Source organism: Sceloporus occidentalis, unplaced genomic scaffold (assembly GCF_023333645.1).
Source record: "Sceloporus occidentalis isolate IW3139 unplaced genomic scaffold, rSceOcc1.0.p SCAF_8, whole genome shotgun sequence".
Lineage (NCBI taxonomy): Eukaryota > Metazoa > Chordata > Lepidosauria > Squamata > Phrynosomatidae > Sceloporus > Sceloporus occidentalis.
The window spans coordinates 51,852,682-51,871,949 of NW_028316988.1; positions in this window are offsets into that span (position 1 = coordinate 51,852,682).

Below are 19,268 nucleotides of genomic sequence, written 5' to 3' on the forward strand. Positions count from 1 at the left end.
TCTTTCCATCTTCTCAAAGTGCCCAGTGCCTGAAGCAGCTGCTTGCCTCATGCAACTTCTGCTGCTATGGTTTTTGTCTACGTAGCTCCTTGGTGTAACAAGTATGGTCCTCATTTCCCCATCTTCTGCTTTCCCTTATGATGATGTCTCATTTCCGTTATGGGATCAGCTATTACCAGCTATGGAATGCTATGGCAGGGGGATTCTATTACACTATAACTCATGTAAATACTATGTACATTTACTGCCTATATGGGCATGATTATCTAGATTTATCTCACCAAAGTGTCACAATTCACTCTAAGATGAGAGAAACCACATAGGTAATTAACAGTTCAGAAGTCAAGGAGCCAGTCCACAGCTGGAGAAGACAGGTAGAAGTGCACACAGAATAGCAGTCAAGATCCAGTTCCAAATTTCCAGAAACAAGGCACAGTCTCTGAGCTGGCTTGGGTATCTTTCACAAGGATGGACATTGTTCCCAGCATGTGCAGAGTGTTTGCTGCTTTCCTTATCTAGAAGAAAGGCTGATGGTTCAGTGAGGACATCTGGGGCAGCTGCAGGTGAGCTGAGTCACTCTTCAAACATTCTTGTGCTGCTGCTATCTCAAGCTGTGTTTCCATGGGGTATCCTAGGGCAAAGCTTCCCCAAAGTCCTCCTGTTGCCTGGGCAGCTGTTTGCACACATCCCAATGTGCCGCTCACCAGCATGAGTCAATCTGGGGCTGAAAATGAGGCATGCAGCATTGAGCATGTGGCTGGGCACCTCATTCTGACCTCAGAGGGACCTCATGCCAGTGGTGACAGCAACAAGTGGAACAGTGGAACTCATGGGAAGATCAGGAACAAAAGATCACTTTTAAAAATTCGTGTTAAAGATGGTATACTGAATGCTGAACTGACTATATATTATCTGGACAGTTTGCACCAGAACCAGAGATTGGGCCCTGTATTGTTCGGACTGATTGCCATGAGGATAGAAGGAGAACATGTTATTTGGCTCATGAGGACATGGCCTCTGAAGGAAGTACATGAGAGAGGGCCTGCCTAGGAAAGTAGTTCAATGTCATTCATAGAGACCTTTTGGATTTTACTGGTCCTGCATGGCTCCATTATGATAAGTATTTCCATATGTGTTCTTTCTTCTATCATTCTCTCTTGTGGGAAGGGAACATAAGAAAGTATGGCTCCAATGTTTATACAATGGAGCCATACTGTCTTATGTTCCCTGTCCCACAAGAGGGAATGATTAAGGAAAGACCACATATGAAAAGCCAGATCCGTGGCAGATGATGAAGCCAACAGTGGTCATTTGTTGTCCTGGGACAACAGAATCCTGAGATTTGTAGTTTGGTGAGCTATTCAGCCTGGTTTGTCAGAGAGCTCTGCTGCCTCACAAAACTATGAATCTTAAGATTCTGTAGCACAGAGTCATGGCAATTAAAGTAGTGTCAAACTGCTTTAATTCTGCAGTGTGAATACACCCATAGACTCAGGATCAATGCCATATCTGTTCTCCATAGTACAGCTCCATCTCTCTCCTCCTTGTAATTTCTGGATGCTGCTGTAGGTTATCAAACTCCCAGCAGGGAGAAAACAATCATTTGTTATTCCTTGTTGTGAGATGTGACAAGGAAAGAAAGAAAGAAAGAAAGAAAGAAAGAGAAAATTACATCCTGATTCCTGATTTGAGACCTGTTGAGTCTGTGTGTTCAAAAGCCACACCAACTGAGAAACTCACCTTTTCCATGACAGCAGCCCATCTGTCCACTACCATGTTGACTTGCCAATATATCTGGAGACAATTGTCAAAAAGGAGGAGGAGAGTACAAGACTTTCTCCTTTAATACCTTTAAACTTGACTCAGGCTTGCATCCTCCTGAGGTCGCTAAAATGAGTACCCAGATTGTTGGGGGCAAATTAGCTTACAGTTGTAAACCGCTTAGACACTGCTTAGGTGGTATGAAGTGGTATATAAATAAAGCTTGTTTGTTTGTTTGTTTGTTTGTTTGTTCATTCCTTAAGGAAGGGATAGAGCTTGCACAGGTTGGAGCCTTCAGTCCACTTTTAAAATTCACCAGATCAAGCATTCTGTTTGGCACTTTCCCTGCTGTCTTCATGCCCCATGGGCTTTTTGTCAATATAAGGACAGGAAGCAATGCATCACTCCAACACATAAATATGAGCCACAACATACTGAGATGGAGGAGGACAGGAACCTCTAGCATTCCACAGAAAGGTAGGATAAATCATCATGTACACCACAGGATATATTTGATCTGTATCACTGCTCATACTATCTCTGCTTCATAAGGTTTTCGGCATGTAACCATTCAAGTCTCATAACTGAACCAGATGTGTCATAAACTGTCACCAGGATTCATCTTTACTTTAATATTAGAATGCCCCAAGAATTCCTCTTTTTAAATGCCTTTTGTGACCTCAACTTGCCCCTTGGTAAACCCTTGCAATTTCTTCCATGTATTTTGGAGTGATACTCATAAATTCATACAACTTCTCTGCCTGAGGAGAGCAATAAATTGATTGCTTTACATATTTATTAAACAATGGGGTTCGGGATGCAGACACCTGTCATGCATCATTTTGTTTTTCAAAGTTATCCTTACGGAATGGACTTGCAGTGTGATTCTTAAAGAAATATCCCTCCTGCAAAAGAAAAACAAAAATCACCCTGAAACCAGTTTTAAAAGTCTGAGAAATAAACAGATAGATACAGGTGGGGTTTATAATACACCATGCATACAAGAAAGCGATGAAGAGGTGTGCTGAATTTCAACCAGGGAATCTGAAAGAGCATATGTATTATTTAAAGACACCAGACTAATTCAGCAGCCTCCACACATTTTGATTTTAACTTAATATTAGTCTAAAATATTACCACTCAAGTGTGAATGATGTTTTTTGTTCCCTTGACATCTAACAAGAAAGAACACAAATGAACATGTTCCAAACTCATCTCTAATTGCAGCACTCTGTTTAGACACTGTTTTCCAGTGACTCTTGCAATTGTTGCAGTGATTGGGCTCTGGCTGGTCGGAGAACAATGAGCACCAGACTTTCTGGAACTGTATCAGTCAGGTAGGGAGACAATGAAAATTAAGTTTGCATTGGTATTCTGAAACAGCACTTAAAGTGGTGTCAAACGGCATTATTTCTATAATGTAGACACATCCTCTGTCTGCTGCCGCTAATGGCTAGTTCTGCTTTATGTCTCCTCACCAGTCAGGAAGGTACATTGTTTCCTGGAATGAGTGAAATGCCTGGTCCTGATAAAAAAAACAATAGTGGCTTTGCAGCAGCAACAGAACCATCACAGGAGTAAAGCCCAGGAGAGAACATTCTCCTCTGGCCTGGCTGCAGAGACCCACTCTCAACAGATTGGTAAGTTCCTTCCTGAAGAAGCCAGTATCAGGTTGAATGCCTTCTGACCTGAGCATCTCATCTTTTTGCACCATCTCCTGCTTCATCTTGGATGGTCTCATCAGAGATCTTGTTGAATTAGAAATAGATTCCTGACTGCAGAAATAAGCCAAGTTGACACCATTTGAACTAATATGACTCAGTGCTATGGAATTCTGGAAATTGTAGTTTGTTGTGGCACCAGAGCTCTCTGACAAAGAAGGTTAACTGTCTCACAAAACTACAGATCCCTATAATTCCATAGCATTGAGCCATGACAGTTAAAGTGTTGTCAACCTAGATTATTTCTATAGTGTGGATGCAGCCTCCTTTAGCGGAGTTCAGAAGTGCTGAATCACTTGGGTCTCTCTGAGACTAGTTTTAGCAAAGTAAAGTAGCATGCAAGTTTCACAGCCAAAAACTTTACTAATTACATTTAAAGGTACATTCAAGCATATTTACATGCAGTGCCTAAGCATTGGCTAACTACAGAAGTTTCAAGAAGAGCAGCACAACAGAGCTTTTATGGCCCCTCTCCACTGCCCTGTCACACTTTTCACCCAAGTCTTTACTTTGTAGTGAAGGGAGTGCCAAGTTCAACTGGCAGCAAAGAACAGGAGAGAGGGAGGAAAGGGAAAGGAAACCTGGTGGCATGCTGCCTGGTAATACAGAAGTGCAGAGACGAAAGGAGGTATGTTCTGTGCAGAATGGATGCACAAAAGATAAGAGAAAGGGAAACAGGAAAAGAGAGACAAATGGAATAAAAGCAAAGAAAAATCATATAAGTCTAGAACCCTGCAAAGGAATAAGGAGGGCACACAGAAGAGGGGAAAGATGTAATGGAATGGCTAGACAAAAGTGGAGAAGTGAAAGAGCGAGAGCCTTAAAAAGAGAGAAAAAGGAGAGGAACAAAGGAGACTGTAGGAGATTCCCTTTTATTGGACAAATTCATTTCAGTGGATGGCTGTGCAAGAATTGGGGTTTCCCAAAATTCATACAGCTGTTATTTTTTCTGTGCTAAATTCAAAATGTGAAGAAGGAAAGGAATGGAATTATGATGGGATTGTTTGTCTTCATTCCAGTAAGTAATGTACTATAATAGCAACAACATAAATTTATACACTAAGTAACTTATTTTTTTTTAAAAAAAGCTTTCTATTGTAAGCATAATGTAATGACACTAATTATTTTTTCTATCTCCAACCCTCTTGTTTCTGAGGTTTCTTTTAAGCATTAAGAGGAAAAATAAAAGTAACAACATGTAATGTCTAACCCTCTCCCAAAGGAACTAATGCATATCACATTAAAAAGCACAATAATATTGCATTTATGATTTAAAGTAAACCCTAGGGACATATTGTGTAAAATTATTTGTTTCTGCACAGAATAAACAAAGAAATTTAATCCATTTTCTCTTCTTCTTTGAAATCAAGGCTGTTTTTGAAGAGGTCTTGAAGCTCCAGAGGCTAGGCTGGATGGGGAGATCACCAGGCATCAGAAAGGCTATTGCCTTCCACTATCTTTGACTCTTGTATGCCCGCCCCCTACACAACATACATTTATTTATTTATTTATTTATTTATTTATTTATTTATTTATTTATTTATTTATTTATTTATTTTGTATGCCACCTTTCTCCCAGAGCAGGATCCAAGGCAGCTCCCAAAGAAAGTAATTTTTAAATAAATTTTAAAATCCTGAATCATTTTGTATGAACAACTGAAACTAATGCATACAATTATAAAATCATTTAAAACCATAAAGGATCGATACTTGGGAGAAGCAGGAAATATAAATAAAAATTATTATTATTATTATTATTATTATTATTCATCTTTAAATAAATAAAACACATCTCAGTCAGAAGTCTTACACATTAAAAGCTGCCTTAATAAAAACATTGGAATGGGGAGCCAAGAAAGAATCCGGGAGACTATAGCGAGAGGGACAGGAACAGCTGAATGTCTTGATGCACAGTTATGCAAATATTCTGGTGGTGTATTGGCTGTCAAAATACAACTCATGACAATCCTCCTTGTTGGGCTGCCCCTTCCTATCTAGAAGAACAGGCAGGAGTGAATTTGGACTTTTGATCCTGGTATTTAAGGCCCTGTGCTTTAACTTTCCCCAGTATCTGGCTAGCATGATATGTATCATCTAGGAATTTACGATCTACAGACGAAGAGTTATTGGCAGCTCTATCAACATGTATGCCTTCATCAAGGCTCTGAGCTTTTCATGATCTAGCTTCGCATTTGTGGAAGTCTTCCTTTGCACCTCCAGCTGGAGAACAATCTTACCTGCTTTTGTAAAAGGTTGAAGAACTTCCTTTTGATTCGTCAGATTGCTGAGTTGCTGAGCATATTATTTTAGTATTTTATAGTCTTGTGTTTTATCATCTGTTCTTGATTATATATATTTGATGTTCTGTCCTTTGGTGGAAAGAGCAATATAAATAAACATCTATAGAGCATTATTATTATTATGGACTGGGGAAAGTGGGAGTAGTTCTTCAATCTATTCGAGGACTAGGACAAAAATGAGAAGAGGGTTTGAGGAGAATTCTCCTCATTTGGATTTTTGGGCACTTGAGAAGCTCACTTTACATTTTTCCCCTTGTGTGTTTGAATCTTCTTTCCATCCCAAGTACAGTTTATAGTCTAAGTATTACAGATTGAAAACTCTTTGGTGAAGTCTAGGTGGGTTTTATATGGAATGGGTATTGTGATTTTATTATGGTTTTAATATTTGTAATTTTATATTATTTTTAGCTGATGTTTTAATTTTTAAAAATTGCAATATGCTTTTAAATCATACCTCTAGTCTCCATCCCACTCGTTTCATCGCTGCTAGCTCCCTAGTGAACCAGCTAAAAACAATATAAAATTACAAATATTAGAACCATAATAAAATCACAATACCTATCCCATATAAAACCCATCCCATAACTACACATTGAAAGCCTACCTGAAGGATACCATGGTCAATGGTATCGAAAGCCGCTGAGAGATCTAGCAGGATCAGCAGGGACATACTCCCCTTGTCCAGTTCCCTGCGGAGGTCATTCACCAAGGTGACCAAAACTATCTCTGAAATGGATCTAGAAAGTCCATTTCATCCAGAAACCCTTGGAGCTGGGAGGCCATCACTCACTCCAGAACCTAGAATGGCCAATAATTATCCAGGATGGCAGGATCCAGGGAAGTCTTTTTCAGTAATGGCCTCACCACAGCCTTCTTTAGGCAAGATGGCAATCTACCTTGCTGTAGTGAAGCATTCACCACTCCCTTTAACCACTGGGCCAATCCCTCTAGCTGCTTTCAGGAGCCAGGAAGGGTAAGGATCCAGTATGCATGTAGTAGCTCTCACTTCTTGAAGAATCTTGTCTGCATTCTCAGGCTGCACAGATCAAAACTTATCCAACAATGCAGGACAAGCAGGTGCCAAGATTACATTCATTGGACCTGTGTCAACTATAGTATCTATGTCAGAGCGAATCCGAGTGATTTTGTCTGCAAAGTGTCTTGCAAATTCTTCATGGTGAGCTGTCAAGTAGTCTTTGTTTTCTTCTTGGGGGTGAGAGTGTAAAAGGCCCTTGAGCACTCAGAACAGCTCTGCTGGATGACACTGTACAGATGCAATGGTGGCAGAGAAGTCTAATTTCTTTGCTGCATCCATTGCCCCACCATAGGCCTTCCAATGGGCCTTAGACCATGTTTGGTTGGACTCACTCTGAGTTTTCTGCCCTCATTGCACTAGTCTCCGTTCCACTTGTTTCATCACCGCCAGCTCCCTAGTGAACCAGGAGGCATGTTTGGCTCTACTCTGGGGCAATCGTGTCCACCACCCTGGCCATTTCCCTATTCCAGAGATCTGCCAGGAGTTCAACAGGATCACCTGCCAAGGCAAGAGGAAACTCCCCAAGAGCCACCAGGAATCCATCTGGATCCATAAGCCTCCTGGGGCAGACCATTTTTATTGGCCCTTCACCCCTGCAGAGGCTCTGAGTCCCAGTGAGACTAAGTCCTACCAGGTAGAGTCCATGACAATGGAACTACAGAGAGTTCCTCCACTCCCAGATCACTGTCATCCTGCCCAGAGCAAAAACCAGGTCCAGAGTATGTCCTGCCGCATGGGTGGCACCAGATATTACTTGGAACAGCCCCATGGTTGTCATGGCAGACATGAAGTCCTGAGCTGCTCCTGACAGAGCAGTCTCCGCATGGATGTTGAAGTCTCCTAGGACAACAAGTCAAGGGGACTCCAAGGCCACTGCAGAGACAAACTCAGCCAGCTCAGGCAGGGAAACTGTTGTGTAGCGGGATGATCAGTACACCAACATAATAACCTGTCCTGGCCACCCACTTTTACATGGATGTTTATCACACTATACTCTTAAAGTGCTACTATTCCAGTATGACTCCTCTAGCTGCCTCCTGTTGCATTCTGGGATTGGCAGTTTTAAGGAGGGGTATTTAGAATTCTCAGGCAGAGAAGTTCTCTCCTGAGCATTCTAAATACCCCTCCTTAAAACTGCCAATCCCAGAATGCAACAGGAGGCAGCTAGAGGAGTCAAAGTGGAATAGTAGCACTTTAAGAGTATAGTGTGATAAACATCGTAGACAGACTCATACCCAGTAGACTGTGGGACAGGGCACCTGGTAAGGGAGATGGAATCCCGATTGACTACTGCAACTCCGCCTCCCTGTACCCAGGCCTCGACTGGTGCTGTATGGAAAACCCAGATAGACAGAGCTGGGAGAGATTAACACCCCTCCCCCCCCCCCCCCCGGCTTCATCTAGCCAGGTCTCCGTAATACAAATCAGGTCGGCATGCACATCAGGATCAAGTCCTGGATCAAGGATGTTTTCCCATTCACCAATCTGGCATTGAGCAGCAGCATTTTCAGCTCAGAGGGCTTGTTTCCAAGGCCATCCAGAAAATAATAAAAATCATGGGGGACAGCTTGGAAGAAACCAACCCCTTGTAACTCTGTTGGCTCTGATTCTTCTCATTCTTAATGCTGAGAGTTGCAGAGTGCTGGCTCCAGTCTAATGGTAGAAGGGATATATTTATGGTGGGGGATAGCACATGGCTCTTGGACAAGGTGTCCTCACTAGAACCCTTCCACAAGCAATTTCCTTTGCTAGAGATGGGAAAGAATTTCACTGGATTTATTTTGGCAAAAATAGTGTTTCTGCCCATCCTGATACTAGAAGAAGTCATACAACTGTGGACCATAAAGCCCATTTCAAAACAACAACACCACCAACAACAGCAATGTACACAAAATGCCAGATTTTAAAGTGCTTGAATGCACAGAACTAAAAAATACACACAGATATGCTGTAGTCAGTGATAAAAAAATGTATAAATTGGGTAAAACATGTTAATCAATGGAAACACATTAAGGAAAGATATGAGATATTCCAAGAGATAAAAGCACGAAGCTTTGCAATCAGACACAAAGCAGCTGTGAGAAGAAAATGTAGGTAGGATATGTAGAAACACAACAAAATCTGCAAGATTTTCACATTTTTATTTTTTTTAAATAATTTCTGCCTGTTTGCTTGCCTTTTTGGCCCAGTTTTTGAAAAAGCATAGAGGAGGGAGAGCAAAATAAGTGGAAGCTACTAGTAACTTCTTATACCTGTCAATGCTGCTTTAGGGGGAGATAGATCTTGGAGGTGCTTCATTGTGCCAACCTCTGAGAGGGACCTAGCAGAGATCCCAGAAGCCTGCAGCGATCTTTGTTTCATCCCATCCACTCAGCTATATTTTTTGTCTGCCAGCAATGGTTCAACAGAAGAGAGTGCAAATGTTTCCTCTGCAGTGTCTTGCAGGAAGGTGTTTAGATATGTATTTTAAGTTCATGAAATCTACCATCTCCGCAGCCTCTAGCATTTTTACTTGAATATTAATGTAGAATGCCCCACCATCTCCTGCATTTTTGCTTACATCTTTGTAAGAACGTCTTTATTTTCAGCTAAATTTAAATCTCTGAGCCTGTACAATTTAATATTGTCTTTTATAATTGCTGCAGAAAGCAGTGCTGCTTTTCTCTAGAACCAACATCTTAAGATGCGAAACTCTTTGAAACTAGCACTGAGGGTATCAGAAAGCTTCTCAAGCCCTCACTCTAGACATTTCCTTGGCATTCCACCAGCATAGCATCTTCAGGCAGCTGCCCATTAAAATCCACATTAATCAACTGTAGCTGCTTAATGATCTCCTCATACCAATGAAATTCAAAACAGGTTTCTGCCAATTTGGTATTTACAAGTGTCTGCATTTTTTACGCATTGCCTTAGTCTGCTTCTACCATAGTAGACTGAATGTGTAGTTCAGTGCAAGCATGTCTAAAATAGAATGACTCCATGACTGAATGAACCCCTTATTTAGACAAACCAACTAAAAGGGGATATCGTCACGGGAGAAAAATCACTGAATAATATTTGGTGCAGGAAGAACAATGCCAAGACAGTGATGCAGTGAGCAAAATAGTAGATTAGTTATTATGTTTCTGTCTCACAAACTAGGAATGTTTGGAGAAATCCAGTCATTAAAAATTCCAACACAAACTGACTTGATCCATTGCTCTTGGACTAGTGTATAAAATAGAACCTAATTGCTAGCTATGGCCCATTACACACGGGCAGCTAGTACGTCCTGGGGACGTACTAGCTTTAGGATAAGTGTGTGGCTTACGCACACACTTACCCCTATTACGGACCGAGTCTGTACAAGATGGCGGCGGCCGTTCCACACGGCTGCCGCCATCTTGACATAGTGGACGCTCTGCGTCCACACGTCACGCCCTGGAAGTGACACCGCCAATGCGCGTTTTGGCACTTGCGGCGTCTCTTCCGGGTTGCCGGAAGGAGCGCAATTTTCGCGCTCCTTCTTTGCAGCGTGGAGGAGTCGCGTGGTTTGGCTGCTGCGACTCCTCCACACTGCAACCGGCAGCGGCCCGAGACCGCCTCTTTTGGGCAGTCTGTAACAGGCCTATGACACTTCCCTGATTATCAAATGAAGTTCTTGGTTAAATAAATCAATAAATACTTTAAGATATATGTCTTTTAGAAAGGTAAATGTTGAAATCAGTTTAAATACAATCCAGCATGGTGTAGTGGCTTGAGTGTTGGACTAGGACCCTGGAGACTGAGGATCAAGTCCCCACTTAGCCATGTAAACCTACTGGGTCATCTTGTGTGAGTCACACACTCTCATCTTTGAAGGAAAGCCATGGCAAATGTGTAGAAATATTGTCAAGATAATCCTGTGATTGGTGATTAAGGGTCACCATGATTTGTAAAGGACTGGAAAGCACACAGCAACAGATCTATTTAAATACTGTTGAAATATGGGTTTTCACCAGATTTTTTTTTTTAAAAAAAAAGAAAGGTGGATTAATGCAGAAAAAGAGACAGACTAGAAACAGCACAACTTTCCCCACCCCTATCTAGAGCCTGATTTTCCTGCCCTTACCTCAAAATTGGCGCCTTCGTGTCCTAATACTGTCCTTGGTTCAATGTAATTTGTGGGTATTTAAAAATGAATTTATTATGTTGGCATTTAAAGAAACAGTAACTGAAATCTGCTCAGTGAAATCTGCCTTTATGGCACACCACCAGGGCTAACATATTCTCATTTTAACAGCAGATGGTGATTTAATTTGCTAGTGTAATCCCATTGTTGCATTAGAGAAGAGAACGCTTTTTAAAAGCCCATATCAGAAGCATAACACTCAAGAAGAAAATGGTCTAATTTGTCCTAATTTCTAATACTACCTTTGCTGTTCACCTGGGTTTTGGAAAGTCCCATATAGGTCTGACAATTCTTCTGCTGGCTGAGATTCATAGGATAATGCTGTAGATTGCCATCTTTGGATATTATGAGTTTCCTACTGCTGAAAGGATGAAAGAATGAATATTTGGAGAAGAGACATTCATATTGAATTATGTTGGATCTTAAGCAATATGTGTTTCCTAGGTGGAAAGGGCACATCAGCCTATGATAAAGAGTGGGATGGAGAATGAGTATAGAAAGTCTGATTTGTTAAGATTTTAGTTAGAGATCCTCAAATTGTGTTATAATTATCTAGTATGAAAGAGTCCTTACACAGTATTTTGTCATTTGCCTGGTAGGCCGCCGCTAAGAACCACATGAAGCCAGAGCTGAAAGAAAGGCCACAACTTTATTAGCAACAGCAAACAATTGGTAGGGTTGGCCAAAAGCATGAGGTCAGGATCTGAAATATTGAACAACCTCCCGGTTGATCGATAAGCAGCTTGCCTGGTGACCGCCAGGCATTGGGATGACCTAGGGGCTAAGGAACACCAACTGGCAGCCATGGAAGCAGCTTCTTGCTTGTTCTCTAAGCCCCTAGTCACCAGGAGATGCCCCCGCAATGGCAACGCATGCCCTGATCGCCCCTGGGTCCCAAATGACTTCCAAACCAGTGCTCCGTAGCCCTGTTACCACACCAACCAGATCCATGACCTATGCTGCCGCCCCAAAGTTGTGACTTGAACCACAAACCCTAGGGAGGGAGGGAGGGAGGGAGGGAGGGAGGGAGGGAGAGAGAGGCGAGCATCGAATGGTGCCGGGGCCAGACCACGTGGCCCTGCCCTGGCCCATCACATGATGGCAGTGGTTCCTCCTCCAGGGCAGCCCAGCCAATGAGCCGCCCTGGAGTACTGGAGTCACTGCCATAGAGCGGTCCTCTGCCCTCCTAGAAGGACCGCCCCTTCCACTCCGCGTGAATAATGGGGGCAGAGGACTTACCCCAGCAAGGCATGCTGGGGCAAGAATCACCGCCGCAGCTCCCGGTGGCAAAGCGGCCTGCCCGGCGAGATGGGCGGCTGCTCTTTGTTGTTGTGTCTTCAAGTCATTTCCAACTTATGGTGACTCTAAAGTGATTCTATCATGGGGTTTATTTGGCAAGTCTTGTTCCAAGAAGGGCATTTTACAGACCGCCCAAAAGGGTAGTCTGCCGCCGCCCATGTTTGCTGCGTGAAGGAGCCGCAGTGGACAAACCACGCGGCTCCTCCATGCAGCAAAAAGAACCCGCAAAAAACGGGTTCTTCTTGCGGCGCCGTTGTGACGTCGCAAGGCGCCAATGGCACCCTTGTGGCGTCACAAGGGTGCCGAGACGTGCGGATGCTAGGCGTCCGTTATGTCAAAATGGCGGCACCCTTCTGTATAGGGCACTGCCATTTTGGCGCCCTCGTTACGTGCGAGGGGCAAGGCGCACCAGGAAGCACCACCCCTCCTGCGTAACGATGGTGCCCCATAGGGCCTGTCTGGAACGCACCAAGGTTTGCCATTGCATTCCCTTGAGGGTAACATGGATATTAACAATGTTTCAATAGTTTTATCACTGGTTTGTATCTGTGCTTTTTCCATCCCCACTCAAGAATTGCATCAGTGGTTTTTTTTACTCCATCCCCAGCCCTGGCAATGTGTACCATTTTGGATCACAGAAAGAATTAAAGAATTAAAGGCTAACTCCAATAAATAATCCCAAAGTCTAGATCCTGTTTAAATGAACAGGATTAGGTACAAGTCAACACTAATCTACTTTCCCATTGATTCAAGGCGTCTACTCTAGCTGGGGCTAGCAATTGGTTTTAGCTTGTTATTTTTATTGCAGTTAGAGGATGCTTACTCAGTAGAATAATAAACTGCTATCTGTTCTGCTGGATTTCTACATGCAATGACATTCTGTTCATAGTTTTGTGGGGTAGCATTATAATAAAATAAAAATTCATCAGCAATCTGAAGTGGTGTCAGCACAGGAAAATCACCATCACTGTACTTTTCTGCTAAATGCAGAATGCAGAATGAGGCTGCTGAATAATACACAAGGAAAGAGATTTCTCAGAAGAAGAATTTGTGGAGAACATCTGCTAAAAAAAAACAACCCACAATTTCCCCCCCACATTTGTTGTGAATGAGCTTGAATGACTTGATCTAGTTTCTAGATTGCTAGTCAAGTGGCATATAAAGTGCAGGAGTGAGATGGGGACAGGGAAAGCCTAGTCTCAACATTTTATTTTACTTCAATTTTAAAAAATAGAGGTAAGTAATGAACACTTCATAATGATGAAGCAAAAACTGTTCTGAAGATTTTATTTTGAAATATTCTGGGGAAATTGCTTGGCTTCGCAAAGTTGTGCCTATTTTTGCATAGGTATTACTATACCAGCCACATTGAAATATAAACTGCTTGCTTATACTATAATTTGGAAAAAGCAACTGTTGTTCTTGCTACTTCAAGAAAGAAATGTCAGCTGCAAATATGTTTCAGCCAAAGAATCAGGTGTGGTGTAAGGCATGTTGATGTGAGAGCCAGCATGCTGAAGCGGTCTGAGCACTGAACAGGGTTTGAATCCCTGCTCACCTGTGGACACCCACTGGATGACTTTGAGCAAGCCACAGTCTTTCAGCCTCGAGAAGGGTAAAGGCAAACCCCTTCTAAACAAATCTTGCCAAGAACACCCCATGATAGTGTTGCCTTAGGGTTGCCATAAGCTGAAAATGACTTCAAGGCGCACAACACACACACCAGAACATCAGCAAACAACAAAGATTCAAGCTAAAAGATCAAAACCTACACCTTAAATGCATCTTTAAATCTGTGTGGTTTTGCAACTAAAATTCAAAGCTGCCCCATCATGTTGATCTTCCCTCTACTTTCCTTGGCCCTGATGTGCCATGACAAAGGGTTAGCCATGTATGGACACAGTGCCCTGGGATGCTAAAGTCTTTTCCTTTCTGCCATGTTTATCCTCTCTCCTGTTTACCCTCCACTTTTTTTTCCTGGCCAAGGCAGCTGCTCCAACAGCTAAGCTCTTCTGGACTTCATCCTGTTAATCTCCTTGTTGCTTGAGGCCCCTGCAGCAGATCTGTCTTGTCACTCTTCCTTTCTTCTCAGCTACTCTTTCTTGAACATATTCCCCATGCGCTAAGGCTGCATCTGCACTCCAGAAATAATCTGGTTTGACACTACTTTAACTGCAGTGGCTCAATGCTATGGAAATCTGGGATTTGGAGTTCGTTGTGGCAACAGATCCTTGCTCTGCTTTGATGCCACAACAAACTACAAAACAGAATTCCATAGTACTGAGCCACTGCAATTAAAGCTGTGTCAAAATGGATTATTTCTGCAGTGCAGATGAAGCCAGCCCCCAACTGTCCTGATTGGACAGAGACAGTCCTGATTAATCCTGTCATCCCATCTTTTCAGCTGTTCTTAAAATGTCCTAGTTTCTCTCTCCCAAATTCAATCCTTTGATTTCAGTTTATTTCAGTTGCTTGTGGCAAAATGAGTTCAAAGTCCAAAACCAGTTTTCACTTTAGTTAACTTAGTGGGAGTGGGAAATTATAGGAAGTGGTGGAGTCTGGCCTTCCCAACAGGCTCAAGCAAAAGCAAACTGCTACCATCTCCCCTAGTTTTGTGTTTTTCCTCATTTATAACTTTTGCCATCTTGACTGCACTGATGTTGCTTTAGAGTTGTCTCTCTATTTCTGTGTATGTGTGTGTGGGATGGTATGTTGGCCTGTAGTAAACCAAAGCCCAGCAGCCAAAATTCATATGACCAACATAGTCTTTCCCAATCTTCTCCCTCCTTACATAAGCACAGAGGAAACTGCCCAACTTAATCCATCTGCAGCCATCCATTAACATTGTGAGCAGCTTGCAACATTTTTGATGTACATTAAGTTAGATGCTGCTTGTAGTGTCCTTTAGCCCTCCACAGGCTGAAAGTTAATTAATTATGTAAATGAATTAATAACCAATTTGGTTCCCACCCATCTCTGCATGTATGACATCCAGCCAATCAGAACTTTGACCTGAAAGTGAATAAATGCTTATGGCTTGCCAAGTAATAAGGTTGTCATGCTGACTGAGCCACTTTTAGCACCTGCAGGGTATTTCAGATTAACCAGCAGTTAGTTAGGACTTATAGGTCTTATAAGAGTATCACTTTTCATCCACACAGGAGGTTATATTAGTAAAAGTGTTATAGTATTTACAAAACTGGGTCCAATTTTTCCTTCCTCTGATTGCTTGTCTGGTTTTGTCTCTGTTTCAGTATGTCCTTGTGAGATGTAAGTCTCAGGGTGGATCCACAGATATCAACTAAACAGAATCAGGAGCCAGCAAATAAGGAGTCATGCCTGGATTCAGAGTTGGGGGGGCACAAACCAGGGAACTAACTAAGGCCCTATTCACGTGATGAAAATAATCCAGGATGCATCTGGGTTGAATCTCTGTTGTTCACATGCATCCCAAATGCACCCAATTAAGAATTTTTTTGGCACAGCTAAAAAAAACATGGCTTACCTTTCCCGGTTTGAATCCTCGTCTGGGATACTGCTTGATATTAATGTTCGCATTTTTCCACCAATGCCACCTTCCAACTGAAACCTGCCTAAAACCCAGCTCCTAGCCATGCTCAGCTGGCCGATTTGCAAAGCCGAGAGCTTCTAGCCAGGTTTTAGGTGGGTTTTAGACAGGGGGCAGCATCGGCATCAAAATGCAAGCAATAATATCCAGCTGCATACTGGAAGAGGATTCAAACCGGCAAAGGTAAGCTGGGTTTTTAGCTGTGTGAAAAACTCCTCAGGTTTATTTGGGGGGGGGGGGGGGCTGCCAAAAACCCACACATTCTGGGGTATTTGATATCGTGGATTTTTTTTAAAAAAAGATCCACAATATTGGCAATGTGAATAACCACCTTGAATGTGCTTTGAATACATTTGTATCATTGATAGCCCTGTGGTTGAGAAAGTGCTGCCCTTTTCCAAGGTGAATAGATGCTGCTGAAACCAGGAGGGGAGAAAACAGGGAAGAAGAGAAGAGAAGAGAAGAGAAGAGAAGAGAAGAGGGGAGAGAAAAAAGGATGCCAACCCCCTTCAGTGGCAGGAGGAGAAGCCTTTGCCCGGCTAAGGGGTGCTGGTGGGTGTGGAGGCAAGGGAAGGGTGCTGGCATGTGTGAACAACCGAACTCGCAGAGATGCAGAGAGGTACGTTTTGCAGAGAGATGTAGGTTTCATAGTGTGAATAACAAACCCAGAATGTGTGAGTGAAGTTATTCACATCATTCTTCTAAAAAAATTACATCTGAATGACCCCTAAAATGAAGAAGGGCTATCATCCAACACTTCCCAGATGAAACCTAGAGCTGCCACTCCCATTCTTTCTCTGCCAGATGCTGCAACTACCCTCAAAGCAACCACCACTACTATTGTTGTTCCATCACATGTCTGTTGCAGCCACCAGTCCCACCATCTCCTCAGGGTGATCCGACATCCTTCTTTTCCAGGACATGTCCTACATCTCAGCCTTCTGCCCAGGAAGAACTTCAAAATATCCTCCATTTTGAATGTGATTATAGATTGACATTTCTATCAGTGTTTTTAGCTTTTATTTGGTAATGCTCTCATTTTTATTGAATGTTCTACAATTTGCAGTGCCTTGTCCTCCTTTGTATTTATTACATCTGGTCACCTGGCATCCTTCTCTTCTTTCCTGACTATTAGCCTTGTCCAAGCACTAGCTGTTGGTTTGCTATAACTCTGAGGCTGAGGGGCAGAGTTGTTGAGTGAAAAGTGGAAAGGGCGCCTGTACCTTAAATGGTTCTGTAGAATAGGGAATTTCAGCTGGTGTTGCTGAGCAACACATGCAGGAATTCCCTTTTCTATACAACCATTAAAAGGCCAGGAGCTGTCTGGCAATCATGCCTTTTAGGGATCCTCCCTTAGGTTGTCCTCTGTCTGGACACCCTATCTCATCAGTTACAGCAATTCAATCAATCAATCAATCAATCAATCAATCAATGTTTATTGATTAGCCCTTAGGCTATATCAAAATAACACAAAAGCAGATAAAACACACTATAAAAATTCTATAGAAATTCTATAGAAATTAGAAACAGCTAAATATAATAAATCTAAAATATGAATAAAATACTGTACAGATACCATGTGAATGCCATACAATTTAAGTACAAAACCCATAAATGAAACAAAATTATAAAACTTGATTAAAAAATTCTATATAAAAGATTCAAAATACAAAAATGGGTAAAACAGAGAGGGGGGGGGGAAATATGTCTTTAAAATGATAGTACATAAAACAAAAGATTGAACATCAGTTACACATCAAAATTCTTCATCACCTCTGCAGTTGACCCCAATTGTCCCCACATATCTAGCTCTCAACTGTATTGCTTTACATAGAAACTGAGCTGTGGTAATAGATATTTTTGAATCTTGACCACTCATGAAGTAAGAAGTTCTAACATGGGCATCCCAGAACATTTATCGTTTGATATAGGGACCAAGATACTGGTTTCTTTCCTGTTGGTACAAATTACACTTGAATAGAATATGAGCTAAATCTTCAATCTCTTGGTCTCCACAAATACAAGTTCACTCATCGTAAGGAATACCATTAAATCTACCATATCTTACCATTGTGTCAAGCTGATCAAATCTAGATCGAGTAAATGCCTCCCTCAGGTATTTTGGCATTTGTATTTTTAGATAGTTAGGTCTTTGAAAAATGCATTTAAAATGGCTCAGCCATTTTAAATTGTCTACCTTACTAAGGGTGGCTGTATCATTTTGGGCCTTGATATCCTGGATTCTCTGTCTCGCACCCTTTTTTGCTTGACCATTGACTGTGCAGGTTACAGGGAGACCACAGCTCATAATAAAGTTTGTTATTTGTCTAAACCAAGAGGACTCAAGATGGGATTGAGACTGTTCTAAAAGACATAATTTTGGTAGTCTATCTGTCCCCATTTCATTGATTTTACACCAGTAGTTAAACACTTTGATTTTGGCTTGTGAATGAATTGAATTTATTTCTAGTTCCGCTCTAACAGCAGCCGCGGATGTCCTCTTGTCTACACCCAATATACATCTCAGATGTTGAGACTGAGCTAGTTCAACTACTGAAATGGGAATTAGAACCCAAACTTCTGCTGTGTATAAAAGCATAGGTGTAACTTTAGCTTTATAAACATTAATTATTGGGGTTAGAGAGCCAGGGTAATCGTGAGCTTTTAGTTTAAGTATGAGATTCAAATGGGCCTTTGCTCTAAGTGAACTCCTTTGATGATGGCATGACCAGGATCCATTTTCTGAGAATGTTACACCTAGATAAGAGATGCTCCTTAATTGATCTACTAGCTCACCCTCTAATTGCCATCTATGACTCTGCATTCGCTTACCAAATATCACTATGTTTGACTTAGATTTGTTAATAGTCAAAAAATTATTCTGACAATAACCACTAAGTCTTTTTAACAATCTCCGCATACCTACTTGAGAATATGATAACAAAATCATGTCATCAGCATAAAGCAAAGTGTTACAAGGAGTATGTAGGACTGTTTGCATATGGACTGTAGAATCTTTCATTGCAGATGGCAGGTCATTAATATATAAATTAAATAATAAGGGAGCCAATAAGCACCCTTGTCTTATCCCTTTGTAGGTATCGATTTTATTTGTCAAGGCCCCATTTATACCAAATCTCACTCTCAAACTAGTACCTGTATAAAGAGCTTTGATTAATAACAACAATCACAATTCAATTTTAAGGTCAATTAGTTAATTCATTTAATAGATTTGGGGGAAAGGGGTGCTAAGCTGTGGAAAACTGGAAAAGGCAAGAAGGGATTTCGAGCATGAGTTAAGTTGAGATAAGAAAAACCCTGGGACAGCTAGATAGGTGTTGGTGGTGGTGGTGGTGGGGGGGAACCTGTGGTTTGGACATTGGAAGGTTGCCTCACCTCCAGTGGGTCATTTTACTCATCCCATGGATTTGCT